Source organism: Acinonyx jubatus, chromosome D1 (genome assembly GCF_027475565.1).
Source record: "Acinonyx jubatus isolate Ajub_Pintada_27869175 chromosome D1, VMU_Ajub_asm_v1.0, whole genome shotgun sequence".
Classification (NCBI taxonomy): domain Eukaryota; kingdom Metazoa; phylum Chordata; class Mammalia; order Carnivora; family Felidae; genus Acinonyx; species Acinonyx jubatus.
Window position 1 is genome coordinate 30485780 of NC_069390.1, and position 14384 is coordinate 30500163.

At 38.0% G+C, this 14384-nt stretch overlaps 1 long non-coding RNA gene across 3 annotated transcripts in view; it reads left to right on the forward strand.

Moving 5' to 3' along the window:
* The window catches only part of LOC113603426 (uncharacterized), a 193770-nt gene extending 187473 nt beyond the window's left edge, over positions 1-6297 (forward strand). For 2 of the 3 annotated variants that reach the window (XR_008290414.1, XR_008290415.1), the window contains one exon: positions 2881-6297. This is a non-coding gene — a long non-coding RNA (uncharacterized LOC113603426). The remainder of the gene's footprint in view (positions 1-2880) is intronic. The other variant, XR_003425009.2, reaches the window with a different exon arrangement.
* Positions 6298-14384: the final 8087 nt, after the last annotated feature.

Genomic DNA, 14384 nt, shown 5'->3' on the forward strand with positions numbered 1-14384 from the left:
AAGAAAGAAAGAAAGAAAGAAAACAAACAAAAAAAAAACCAGCTCAAGATGGAGTCATTTGCCTCTCAAGACAGCAAGCCAAGATTTAATTACAATTTCAACCTACCCCAGTATGTGGTCTTTTAAAAGTCACTCTGAAATTTCCTGATCTGTGATAGTGAGGTCATCTGTGTGATAAATAAACAAATCAACCAACAAACAAAAACCTCTGTCACGTCCTTCCCCTCCAAAAGGAGATGTCCTGGCCTGAACAACCCTTTTCTTTTCTCTTGCTAATTAATAGCTTCCTTGCCCCGCTGTCCTGCCTATAAAAACTTTCCATTTTGTACAACTCCTCAAAACACCTCTGTAAGCTCATTCATTATTTTTGCTGAATGGGATGCTACCTGATCATGATTGCTTAATAAAGCCAATTAGATCTTCAAATTTATTGGATTGAATTTTGTTTTTTTCAAACAATGGATACCAGACCTATAAAGAGGGATGAAAAACTTAGGCTTTCTTAGCATGAAGAAAAACAGGAGTGAGTGGTAACAATGACTCTAAAATACATGAAGATTTATTCTGTGGGGCTGTAGAATCCACAAGGTATATGTGGCTTGATATGTTACTCTACAAACACTCTCAACATTTACCCTTGAGAGGGTTTAAGTGAAGTATTTTCACATCTATTTTGTAATACACATTATTGACTGAGTTAAAGAAGGGAATGGAAACTTGTGGTATATGGAACTTGATTTCGTGTGGAACAGTTGAAATGACTGGCTGACTTAGTTGATTACAAAAGGGCATAATTTAGCTTGGGTGCTGAGCTACTGTGACCCAGGTAGATAGTAAATGGTTGATGCAGGTGATATGAAGGATTGAGTGATTATGAGAACTTTAAGGAAAAAAACAATCACCCAGTGTAGAAAGAGAAAAATAAATGGAAAATGAAAAATAAAAAACAGTGAAAACAAAAAATTAAATACCACCCACAAGGTAGTATTGTTAACATGCAAAGGACAACATAGTCTAGAAACTAAATTTTTAATGATTATCAATGACTGCTTATGAGGTCATAGAAACTATAGGCTTATAAAACCTTCGCATCTTAGGAATTATTTCCCTCAAACAAATCGATAATCTCAGCAACTCCAAAATCCAATTATCAGAAAGTTGAGCCAATTTTATTCCCTTTGGCCTTGAGCAGTCACTGTTTCTTTGAGTGTATATTGTTGAGGCCTTTCTTCATCCCTCTGACAATGCTCCCTCATCATTGTCTCAGCCTGTTCCTTAACAATGGTCATTTATTGAGTGTACAACATATAGGCCTATGCTAAGTACTTGTGCTCATCAGTTTGTTAGTCTCCATATTGTGCTATTGTTCGTGCATTTTACAGATTAGGAAAGTGAAGCTCAGAGAAGCTAAGAATTCATCCAATGAGAAGAAATTATCAAGGAGCTAAGCTGGATTCAAGCCTAAATCTATTTGACTCAGGATCTGTATTTCTAAAACATAAAATTATGCCACTCCCATACTTGGTCTCATGCCAGCACTTACAGGACTGCTTTCACTACCACAGCTAGATTCTGGAGGAAGCCAAAGGAGATGGACAGCCACTGATATTGTCTGTTGCACTAAGCATCCGGGCAAGCACTTGGCATTATCTGAGTTTTAATGTCTTGCCAATCCGCTGGCTATAAAACAATATCTTATGGTGGTTTTATTCTCATTTCTCTGATTACTAATGAAACTGACCCCTCTGGATACATCTGTTGCCCATTATTTGTGTTTCATGTGAAATGCCCATTTTTATCTTTGGCCCATGTTTAGATGTTTTAAAATTTTTTCTTACTTATTTTTAGGACTTCTTTGTTCATTCTTAATATGTGGCAGAAAAAAATGAGCTGTTGGTCAAATCTATTTTTCTTCCACAATGGGCATACAGCTACAGCTATATGGGCATACAGCTATTCCCATCCTCCTTCTCAGTTAGATGAGGTTGTGCCTGACTTGTGATGAATAGAATGTAGGAAGAAGCAAGGCATATCAGTTGTCAAGCCTGTCCCAGAAAAGCCTTCCTTGTGATCTGCTATTCTTTGTCTTCCTCTGTCTTCCAGTTAGGCACTGATGACCAGGTAGATCTTAGAAGCCAAGTATTGAAGATAGCAGAGCCTTCCACAGCCTGAATGACTGAGTTAAAGGAAACCTTCCCAAGCACAGACAAGAGTTTACATGAGCAAGAAATTAACTGCTTTTCTGTGATTCTACCTTGATTTCAAGATTTACCAGTTAAAGTAGTAGCTGATCTTCATAGAGGATGCTGACCTTTTTCAAATTACATAAGGTGCAGATATCCTGGATTGGAACATATGGTTTATGCATATGGCAAAAATGGTCTCATTAATATTGCAACTGAAAAGTCACTTTATCTACTTAGTCATGGACAGAGCTGGAAGACTATAGGCCTGGTTCATAGGAGCAAGACATACCCCAATACATCTATTCATGGCCCAGAGTGCAGATCAAAATACAGTTGACTTTTGATCAGTTTGGGGGTTAGGGGACCCAACCCTCCACACAGTAGAAAATCCACATGTAACTTTTGACTCTTCAAAAACTTACATAGCCTAATGTTGACTGGAAGTTTTACCAATAACATAAACAGCTAACACATATTTTGTATGTTATATGTACAATAAACATAAGATATTGTAAGATATTCTAATATCTTACAATAAAATAAGCTAGGTAAAAGAAAATGTTAAGAAAATCATAAGGAAGATAAAATACATTTACAGTAGTGTACTGTATTTATTGAAAAGAATTTGTGTGTAAGTGCACTTTGCTGTTCAAACTCATGTTGTTCAAGGGTCAACTATATGTGTTTTTTCTAGACAGACAATACCAAGAAGATCCTAGAAGAGGCTAAGCCACATAGGATGCAATTCCAAACTGAAAAGTCACTCTTTCCAGGAGAAGAGTGGGCAGTGGGCAGAGAGAAGCCAGGACCAGGAGACTAATTTTGATAGAGGTACGTCTAAAAACATTTAAAGATCAATACAGATAGAAAAGTATAAACATTTTTTTTTTAGAACAGGGCATTATTAAGCTAAGATAATTAATGACAATAGTAGTTAGGAGTGTGGTCTTTGAAGTCACACATAACTGGATTCAAATCTGAATTTTGTCAGTTACTATTTGTGTGACCTTGGAAAGATTACTTGCTTTATTTCAGCCTCTGTTTCCACATCTGTAAAGTGAGAGTGACGTGGTATGTACATTGTTACAATTGTTTCAAGACTCAAATGAGGTTTAAAAAGTACAGGACACTTAGCACAGTATCTATACATGGTAGGAACTTCATGAATGGTGGCTGTTATTATTTTCAGTTGTAGGTCAGTTCAAATGAGATAATATATGTGAAAAATATTTTGTAAATGAAAATACTCTGGCTATGCTCTTGGAACACTTTTTCCTGCCTCCATAAAAAGCACTTTGACTCTTTCACAATCTAGTTGTTAGATTAGTCTTGCCTTACCAGCTGGTGGGCCTAGGACTCTGATGCAGACTGTGGTTCAAGAGGAGGGAGCAGGTATAAGTTGGACTCTGCTACATGTCAGGGCCCACAAGGACCATTGAGGACATCCAGGAGATAGTAGAAGAGAGGGGAAAAAATAGGTACTAGAACTAATAAGACTATATAATTGGTTACATTCCAGAATGTGTTGGTGTTGCCTTTGGAATAGGCCAATGAAAGCATGTGAAGATTTTTGAGGCATCAATGAAAAGAGCTTGGATCCCTAATTTTGGGCATGGACAGAAAGGGAACCCTACCACACACCTTCATCTACTTGTTTTCCTCTAACACCACACATTCAAATATAGATGTCTAGTGTCCAGCCAGGACCTGAATGGGGACCATCATTATAAATATTCTTTATTCTAACCCTAGCATCTAGCCCAGTACCAAGAAATGGTGAATCAATAGTATATGCTAAATCAGTACATTAATTTAAACATCAGAGAATTATGTGTTCACTTTGGTTGGACCCCTTGTTTCTTAGATATTCCTAGGGCAATCCTGAATGGCAAGAGCAGAGGCAATAGAGGAAAGCAAAGGACCACAGGGTTTTGTCACTTCAACCATCAAAACGAGAGAGATGCATGCCATAGTGAGAAAAAGAGCTATTCTAAAATAGAACTGGCTCTCATACAAGAGAGTGAGCTGTGGGCAGGGTAGAAGGGAGGTGGAGGTGGAGGCAGGGTGGCATCAAGCAGAAGCTGCATGACCATGAGTTGCATTGAGGACAGTGCAATAGAGGGATGCCTGCACAGAGTCAGAGCTGGACTGTATCACCATCCCCACCCTTGGCTGAAGCAGAATTAACTGTGGATAAGATTTTCTAAAAAAAACCTCATTCCTAGGCCCTCTACTTAGAGATTTTGATTTTTTTTGAAGAAAAAAAATATTTTTTTCTTATTATTTTGAGAGAGAGAGAAAGTGTGAGTCAGGGAGGGACAAAGAGAGAGGGAGGGAGGGAGAATCCCAAGCAGGCTCTGTGCGGTCAGCGCTCTATCTCACCAACCCTGAGATCATGACCTGAGCTGAAGTCCAACGCTTAACCAACTGAGCCACCCAGATGCCCCAGAAACTTTGATTTAATACATTTGAATTGTATCTAAACATCTTTGAGTTTTAATTAACATACAAAAAATGCACCCATTAAAGTGCAAAGGTTGATAAGTTTTAACATACATGCATGCACATACCTATCATAATCAAGACAGAACATTTACATAACTCCCAAAATTTCCCTTAGATTCTTTGTGGTCAGTTGTCCCCTTCCCAGTTCCAGGCCTCCAGTGATCTGCTTTTTGTCACTACAAATGAGTTTGCCTGGTCTAGATTTGATATATGGCATCTATAGGATGAACTGTTTTTTTTTTTTTTTTTAATGTTTATTTTTTCAAAAGAAAGAGGGAGAGACAGAGTGCAAGTGGGGCAGGGGCAGAGAGAGAGAGAGAGGGAGTCACAGAATCTGAAGCAGGCTCCAGGCTCTGAGCTGTCAGCACAGAGCCTGACACAGGGCTCGAACCCACGAGAGATCATGCCTTGAGCTGAAGTCAGATGCTCAACCGACTGAGCTACCCAAGTGCCTCTATAGTATGAACTCTTATGTGTCTGGCGTCTTTCCTTTAGCACAATGTTTTTGAGGTTCATTCATATTTCCAGGTGTATCAGTAGTTCTTTTTTTTGCTGTGTAATATTCTATTACATAGATATTCCACAATTTATTTATGCATTAATTCATTGATAGGTTTATGTGTTGTTTTGAATTTTTGCCTGTGATGAATAATATTGCCATTAACGTTTCTATGCATGTCTTTGTGTGGACCTTTTCATTTCACTTGGTGAAAAACCTGGGAGTAGGATTATTACATTGTATAGTAAAATCTATATAGCTTTAAAAAACTATAAGATTTTTTCCCAAAGTAGTTGTATCAGTTACAATTCCTGCCAATAATATGTGGCATTTCCAGTTGCTCTACATTCTTGCCAATACATGGCCTTGTCATTCTTTCTAATTTTATCTATTTAATTAAGTATGTAGTAGAATCTTATTGTGGTTTTAATTTTTGTTTTTCTTATGACTAATTATGTTGAACATCCTTTTGTGTGCCTGTTAGCCATTTGCATATCCATTTTTCTGATGTGTCTTTCAATCTTTTGCCCATTATTTATTGAATTGTCTTCTTGTTAAGTTTTAAAAGTCCTTCGTATATTCTGGGTACAAATCCTTTGTCAGATGTAAGTATTAGAAAATTTTATCCCTGTCACTGTCTTCCCTTTAAAATTTTCTTAATAGTGTTTATTATAGGCTGAATCAAATACACCCAAAATTTATATGTTGAAGTGTACTCCAAGTGCCTCAGAATGTGACAATATTTAGAGATAGGCTCTTTAAAGAAGTGATTAAATTAAAATGCAACAATTAGGGTAGATCCTATTCCAATTTGACTGGTGTCTGTACAAAAAGAGGAAATTTGGACATACGTGGAGACACCTAGAAGGCACAGATACAGAGGGAAGACCATGTGAGGACACAGCAAGAAGGCAGCCATCTGCAAGCCAAGGAGAGAGGTCTCGGAAGAAATCAAAACTACTGACACCTTGATCTTGGCCTTCTAGCCTCGAGAACTGTGGGAAATAAACTTCTGTTTTTTAAGCCACCCGGTCTGTGGTATTTTGTTATGGCAGTCATAGCAAACTAACATAATATCTTTCAAAGAATAAATGTTTTCAATTTTGATGAAGTCCAGTTTATTTCTTTCTTTTTATATGGTTTGTGTTTGTTGTGCTCTACCTGTGGAATCTTTTTAAACCTCAAATTTGTAAAGATTTTCTCTTGTGTTATTTTCTAAAACTTTTAGTTTTAGCTTCCACCTTTTAGTTTCATAATCTATTGAGAATTAATTTTTGCATATGGTGTGAGGTAAAGGTGGAGTTTATTTTCTGTTTCAAGTGGATATTCAGTTGTTCTAGCACCATTTGTTGCAAAGACCACCTTTTCCCTATCCAATTACTTTGGAAATCAAGAGACCATACATGTGTGGGACTTCTTGGCTCTCTATTCTGTTCCATTGGTCTTTAACCAAGGGAGTGTTTTTTAATAAGCTTCATAATTGATCCTAATGCACAGCCGAATTTTGAAACCTCTAGGATGGATGATCTCTAAGAAACCTAACTCTTTAATTCTATGAGAGCTCACTCAACAAGTAACTGCCTCTGAGTCAACACTAAAAAGGCAGGAACTGATAAAATAGATGATCGCCAAGAATCTTAAAGTATTTGTCCTCTCCATTGGCACTTGAAGTGACTCTGGACTCAAAGCAGGTATTGATTAGAAGAGATTCTCATGTAGGCATTGAGGAGGACACTTGTTGGGATAAGCACTCGCTGTTGTATGGAAACCAATTTATCAATAAATTATATTAAAGAGAGAGATTCTCATGTTAAGAACTGTTGTCCAATGGTGAAAACCAAATTTGGAGCACTCTTTTTTTTTTTTTAATGTCTATTTAGTTTTGAGGAAGAGAGAAAGACAGAGTGTGGGTGGGGGAGGGGCAGAGAGAGAGGGAGACACAGAATCCAAAGCAGGCTTCAGGCTCTGAGCTGTCAGCACAGAGCCTGACACAGGGCTCAAACCCACGAACTCGAGAGATCATGACCTGAGCCGAAGTGGGTTGCTTAACTGACTGAGCCACCCAGGCGCCCCAAGGGAGCACTCTTTTTTAGAAGCATCTGCTAAATGGCATTAGCGTTCATTCACAAGCATCTGTTAATTGTGGTATGTTGATACAAGCTAAAATGGATATTATTTAGACACAGAAAGATTTTATTCCACTTAATGTAAGAGGAGGAGCAAAACAAGTCCTGGAGATAGAGGCAGATCAACAGAGGAAGTAGGAGAAATCCTAGCTCAATGTCTACCATAGACTATAGTTTTAATGGATCTAGTATCCCCAGCATGTAGAATAGTATCCAACACATATTTGATGTTGGCTGGTTAAATGAATGTGCTAAGAAAACAAAGGAAAGGGGGTTAGAAAATTTATAACAGGATCAGAGTAATAAGGTATCCAGTCAATAATACAAATATGTAAAGAAAGGGTAACAATTTAATGATGTAGTTAAGAGCAGAATCATTAGAGTCTGAAGATTGTAGGTTCAAATCCTGACCATTTAACAACACTGACCTTGAAAAAGGTATTTAATTTCTCTAAGCATTACTTTCTTCAGTGAACATTAGGATAATGGGCATTTTTTGTTGTGAACACCAAACGAGCTAAGAATTATTTCTTTGTTTTTATTTGTAGCTATAAATTCCACCCGTTAAGGATAAAGATTGTGTTCATGACCTTATTTTAGAGCATCGAAAAATGCTGGGCACTTATTTCATAAATATTTGATAAATGAGTTACAAGATATGAAATACTTAATACTGTGTTTTGCGTGTAATAAGCCCATAGTTAATAATAGCCCATGGTTATTTTTCTTTTCATTGCATTGCAGGAAGGCCAATATTACAGTCAGCTAATTCCCCATTGGTGACAGAAGCTATCTGTTATAAAAACAAACAATCCAATTAGGACTGTGGCAGTTAATGTAGGTACAATTCATTAATGGTCCACCTCTTGATGGATATTTATAGGGTCACCAGCTTGAACTGTGTCATATGCAGTTTTCATGCTGATATTTGAAATGGTCAATTATTGGTTCAAATGACATTTCTTTCAACAGGACATATTTCCATGGATGGCTGAACACTGATGAACACATTCCAAATAGAATTAGCACCACATCTTGTTTGTCTCCATTGTGGAATGTACATGAAGAGAGATATCAAAGTCTCTTCCCTAATGTATGTGTGGGCTCTAGTTTCCACAGTCATTAACAAAATTTAGAGCAAGCAGCCCATTCTGAAAGGCTAAATGGGAAGAAGCCTGCCTGTGAATAATAGCTGGTGGATTCTGAAGCCTCAACTGCTTTGCAATCTCAGCTCTCACTTTGTAATTATTTATTAGCCCTTAAATAATCAGATCGGAGGTAGAGAGCTCAGAGGCTTTGTAAATTCACATTACTCTTACCTAAAGGCACAAAACAGAATGTTTTCAGTGTGAATGTTTTCTTTGACAAGGTTGCACAAACATATTTTCAGTGAAATCAAAATATTTACATTCCATTCATTTTTTGTAAGTTAAACATTTGAGGATCTGCAATCCAAGGAGGGCCAAATGTTAAGCTCCATTATTCTAACAATTTATGGTGCATAGCATTTGCTAACACATACAATTGTTTTAAAGGAGTGGGCCTGCCTCACTGGTTAAGTGGGGTTGGGTAAAACAGACCCTGAATGCTGGTTGAATAGACCCAAATGCTATGATTTGAGGGCTAGCAGAAGAACTTGGTAAAAACCTCAACCTGTTCTCTTCCCTTTCCCTTCTATACTCTTCTCAGTTTGGCTCAAGCACAAGAAATTCCTACCTTTATGTACACCTTGGCTTCAAACCTTTGAAATCTCCTACTGAAATACAGATATATTTTCTTAAAGAAGCTGGTATTTTTAAAATCACCAATTAATTATCCAATCGCAGATAACACAATTTAGTTTTTTTTTTTAAAGGCATAGGCTTTGGGGTGCCTGGGTGGCTCAGTCGGTTGGGTGTCTGAGTTCGGCTCAGGTCATGATTTTGCGGTTTGTGAGTTCGAGCCCTGCGTGGGGCTCTGTGCTGACAGCTCAGAGCCTGGAGCCTGCTTAGATTCTGTGTCTCATTCTCTCTCTGCCCCTCCCCAACTTGTGCTCTGTCTTTGTCTCTCAAAAATAAATAAATGTAAAAAAAAATTTTTGTTTTGAAATTTATTGTCAAATTGGTTTCCATACAACACCCAGTGCTCATCCCAAAAGGTGCCCTCCTCAATACCCATCACCCACCCTCCCCTCCCTCCCACCCCCCATCAACCCTCAGTTTGTTCTCAGTTTTTAAGAGTCTCTTATGCTTTGGCTCTCACCCACTCTAACCTCTTTTTTTTTTTCCTTCCCCTCCCGCATGGGTTTCTGTTAAGTTTCTCAGGATCCACATAAGAATGAAAACATATGGTATCTGTCTTTCTCTATATGGCTTATTTCACTTAGCATAACACTCTCCAGTTCCATCCACATTGCTACAAAGGGCCATATTTCATTCTTTCTCATTGCCATGTAGTACTCCATTGTGTATATAAAGCACAATTTTTTTTGTCCATTCATCAGTTGATGGACATTTAGTCTCTTTCCATAATTTGGCTATTGTTGAGAGTGCTGCTATAAACATTGGGGTACAAGTGCCCCTGTGCATCAGCACTGCTGTATCCCTTGGGTAAATTCCTAACAGTGCTACTGCTGGGTCATAGGGTAGGTCTATTTTTAATTTTCTGAGGAACCTCCACACTGTTTTCCAGAGTGGCTGCACCAATTTGCATTCCCACCAACAGTGCAAGAGGGTTCCCATTTCTCCACAGCCTCTCCAGCATCTATAGTCTCCTGATTTGTTCATTTTGGCCACTCTGACTGGTGTGAGGTGCTATCTGAGTGTGGTTTTGATTTGTATTTCCCTGATGAGGAGCAACATTGAGCATCTTTTCATGTGCCTGTTGGCCTTCCGGATGTCTTCTTTAGAGAAGTGTCTTTTCATGTTTCCTGCCCATTTCTTCACTGGATTATTTGTTTTTCGGGTGTGGAGTTTGGTGAGCTCTTTATAGATTTTGGATACTAGCACTTTGTCCGATATGTCATTTGCAAGTATCTTTTCCCATTCCGTTGGTTGCCTTTTAGTTTTGTTGGTTGTTTCCTTTGCTGTGCAGAAGCTTTTTATCTTCATGAGGTCCCAGTAGTTCATTTTTGTTTTTAATTCCCTTGCCTTTGGGGATGTGTCAAGTAAGAAATTGGCTAAAAAATTTTTTTTTAAAAAAGCCATAGGCTTTGGAATCAGAAATATGATCTGAGTTCAGATCCTAATTTTGCTATTTTCAAACTGGGCACATTATCAAAATACTCACAGTTTGTGCTGATAAAAATACTGAAATTGAACTATTCCTGACAAGAGAAAACTTAAGTCTTTACTGAATAATCCAAGATCCTTTTGATTACTAATTCCAAAATCTGTTCATGCCTTATACCAGGGAAAGTGTGTGAGTCTTGAAAAATCTGAAATGTTAACTTCAGTAACCCCTTAAAGGATTGTGTTCATGAACTTGTGTTTTTATGTTATACTCTTGGTTTTTGTAGGATGCTACATACTAAAGCTAGCTCTTAGACTGGCTTGGGAAAATGCTATCTGCCATGTTACTTCCTGTCTCCTATAAGAGGAATCCACATAAAAAAAAGTCTTTCAAAATCCAACACAAGACATACTTTGTTTCTTCTAAGGAAGAGGTATGCTTACATTTTCCTAATGTTGAAAAAATACACACTTACTTTTGCTTTCCATTTGGCTGTGAAAGAGACAAAGTTAAAGTGCAATTCTATCTATTGCATAAGTCCTTTATGGCCAATATACTTGTGTTCCTACTTTGTCTTAACATTTCTCCTCTTATTTTTACTGTTTACCTGCATCCAACTATCTCTATTGTATAGTTACTGTATTTTTGAATTTTCGTTATTAGCTTCGTTAAATTCTTTATGAGATGAGGCCGGCAATAAATAAATAAATAAATAAATAAATAAATAAATAAATAAATAACAAATATAGTAAATGATTAGATCTCATACTGTTTACTACAATAAAAAAGAAAGAAATCTTGTAAAACTTAAAGGAAATGGTAGACCAGGCTGTCAATCAAGGTGTATTAGTTATCTATTGCTGTGTAACAAACCATTGCAACACGTAGTGGCTTAAATTTAGAACCATGTAAAAAAGAAATAGCCATTTCTTGTATTAGCCAAACCTTCTTGCAGTGACATGGTGGATCAGTTAAGACCTTATGGTCCATGACCTCCCTCATGTGACTGGTAATCGTCAGGCTGGTTGGTCTAGTAGGCCTCAGCTTGGTGACTTGCCTATACTTGATCTCTTATCCTCCAGCAAACTAGCTTGGGCTTCTTTAGAGGATGTCTCAGGGAAGTAAGAGAGGATAAGTGACTTTGAACAAGCAGTTTTCTTGTCTCTGTCTATGTCACATTTGCTAATGTCTCTTCAGCCACAGCAAATTTCATAGCCATTCTTAGTTTTTAAGGAGTAGAGAAATAAATTCCAACTTCTTTATGGGAGGAATGGCAAAATCAACTGCAAAGGGACATGAATACAGAGAAGAAAATAATTTGTAGCCAGTTGCAATCTACAAGACAAAGTAAAGATAAAATAAAGACAATAGATCTTTAATGAAGAACATAAGGGATTGCTTCCATATCTTGGCTATTGTAAAAAATGGTTCAATACACATCGGGGTGCATATGTCTCTTCAAATTAATGTTTTTGTTTTCTTTGGGTAAGTATCTAGTAGTGGAATTACTAGATCATATGGTAATTCTATTTTTAATTAAAAATTTTTTTTAATGTTTGTTTATTTCTGAGACAGAGAGAGAGCATGAGTGGGGGAGGGGCAGAGAGAGGGAGACACAGAATCAGAAGCAGGCTCCAGGCTCTGAGCTGTCAGCACAGAGCCTGACATGGGGCTTGAACTCACAAACCGTGAGATAATGACCTGAGCTGAAGTCGGTCGCTCAACCGACCGAGTCCCCCAGGCAGCCCTATTTTTAAATTTTTAAGAGATCTTCATACTGTTTCTCATGATGGCTGCACCAATTTGTATCCCTACCAATAACATACCTTTTTCCTTTTTCTCTGTATTTATTATTATTATTTCTTGTTTTTTTATTTTAGCCATTATCACAGGTGTAAAGTGATATTGCACTGTGGCTTTAATTTGCATTTCCCTGATGACAAGTGATGTTGAGCATCTTTTCATGTGTCCCTTGGCCATCTGATAAAGAAAATGTGGTATACACACAATGGAATATTACTCAGCCATAAAAAAAGAATGAAATCTTGCCATTTGCAAAAACATGGATGAACCTAAAAGCTATATTGCTAAATTAAATAAGTCAGGGAGAGACAAATACCATGATTTTATTCATATATGTAACTTAAGAATCAAAACAAATGAACAAAGAAAAAAAGAAACAAAGAAGCATATGCTTAAATATAGAGATCAAACTGGTAGTTGCCAGAGGGGAGGTGGGTGGGTGGATGGGTGAAATAGACAAAGGGGATTTAGAGCACACTTACCTTGAGGAGCACTGAGAAATGTATAGAATTGGTGAATCATTGCACACCTGAAAGTAATATAACACTGTATGTTAATTGTACTTGAATTAAAAAATATATATATATACATAAAAAAGAAAAAAAAGGAAGAAATGGGAATCAGTTATTAATGTTTATTGAGCACCTACCATGTACAAGCTATTTGTATTTATAGAGCACTTGGTTTAGGAGAAGGAGGTTGTTTCAACTACAGAATGTGAGTCAGTGACAGAGGATTTTCTATGACATTGTCTGGGCAGGATTCCATGTATCTGCTTTATAAATTCATGAACTCCAGTTTTCCCTTCTCTGTCTCAAGATAGGTTTTGGCATCTCAGCAATTAAGAGATGCTAGAAAGTTAAATAGTTGGAGTAACAGACTGTGAAGTTCTCAGGATACTACAGATAAGAGGAACCTGTTGATTTGGGGACATTGCAGCTGTGGTTTTGCTTTGTGTATAATTGAAGGATCTGCCAATGTAGGGATGTGGGAAATTAAAATTCACCAGACAGTTTAAGGTCTTATCCCCCTTTGTGAAATCAGGATCAAGGGATTAATAGGATCTCAGAATTGGAAAGAATGTCAGAAGGTCATAGAATCATGTCCTGTTTGTTACCCTGTTTGGGTAACAAACTGCCACTCAAGTACCTGTTTCTTCCAGGTAGACAGCATGCCTGTGGTTGGGCTCTCAATTCTGGTTCCAGACTCAGCTGTCTCTCCCTTTGAATCTGCATGTACCACTGTTTCAGTCCTTTTCTTTTCTTCTCCTCTTCTCTTCTCTTCTCTTCTCTTCTCTTCTCTTCTCTTCTCTTCTCTTCTCTTCTCTTCTCTTCCCTTCCCTTCCCTTCCCTTCCCTTCCCTTCCCTTCCCTTCCCTTCCCTTCCCTTCCCTTCCCTTTCCTTTCCTCTCCTTTTCTTATTTTAAAATGTTTATTTTTGAGAGAGAGTGAAAGAGAGAGCAAATGGGGGAGGAGCAGAGAGAGAGGAGGGGACAGAGGATCCAAAGCGGGCTCTGCACTGATAGCAAAGAGCCTGATTCAGGGCTCGAACTCATGAACCATGATATCGTGACCTGAACCGAAGTCAGATGCTAATTGACTGAGCCACCCAGGCACTCCCTTCCAGACCATTTCTGGGGCTCTCACCCGCCCCAATGGGATATCCAATGGGATAGTCCTGAGGGCTCTGCTGATTAGGTCTTCCTGAATTAGTGAGGAGGATACTATGGAAAGAAGGATAACCTTATCTTCTACTACTTAGAAGGAGAATTTCAGGTTCTGATCCAACAGTTACTGAATGCTTTCTCAGTGCCAGAGACTATGCCAGATGATTCTACATTTCTTCTAATTTATTTTAATTTTTTTTTATGTTTATGTATTTTTGAGAGAGAGAAAGACAGAGACAGAGACAGAGACAGAGTGTGAGTAGGGGAGGGGCAGAGAGGGAGAGACACACAGAATCCGAAGCAGGCTCCAGGCTCTGAGGTGTCAGCCCAGAGTCTGAGGTGGGGCTCACACTCACAGACGGCGAGATAATATCCTCAGCCGAAGTCAGT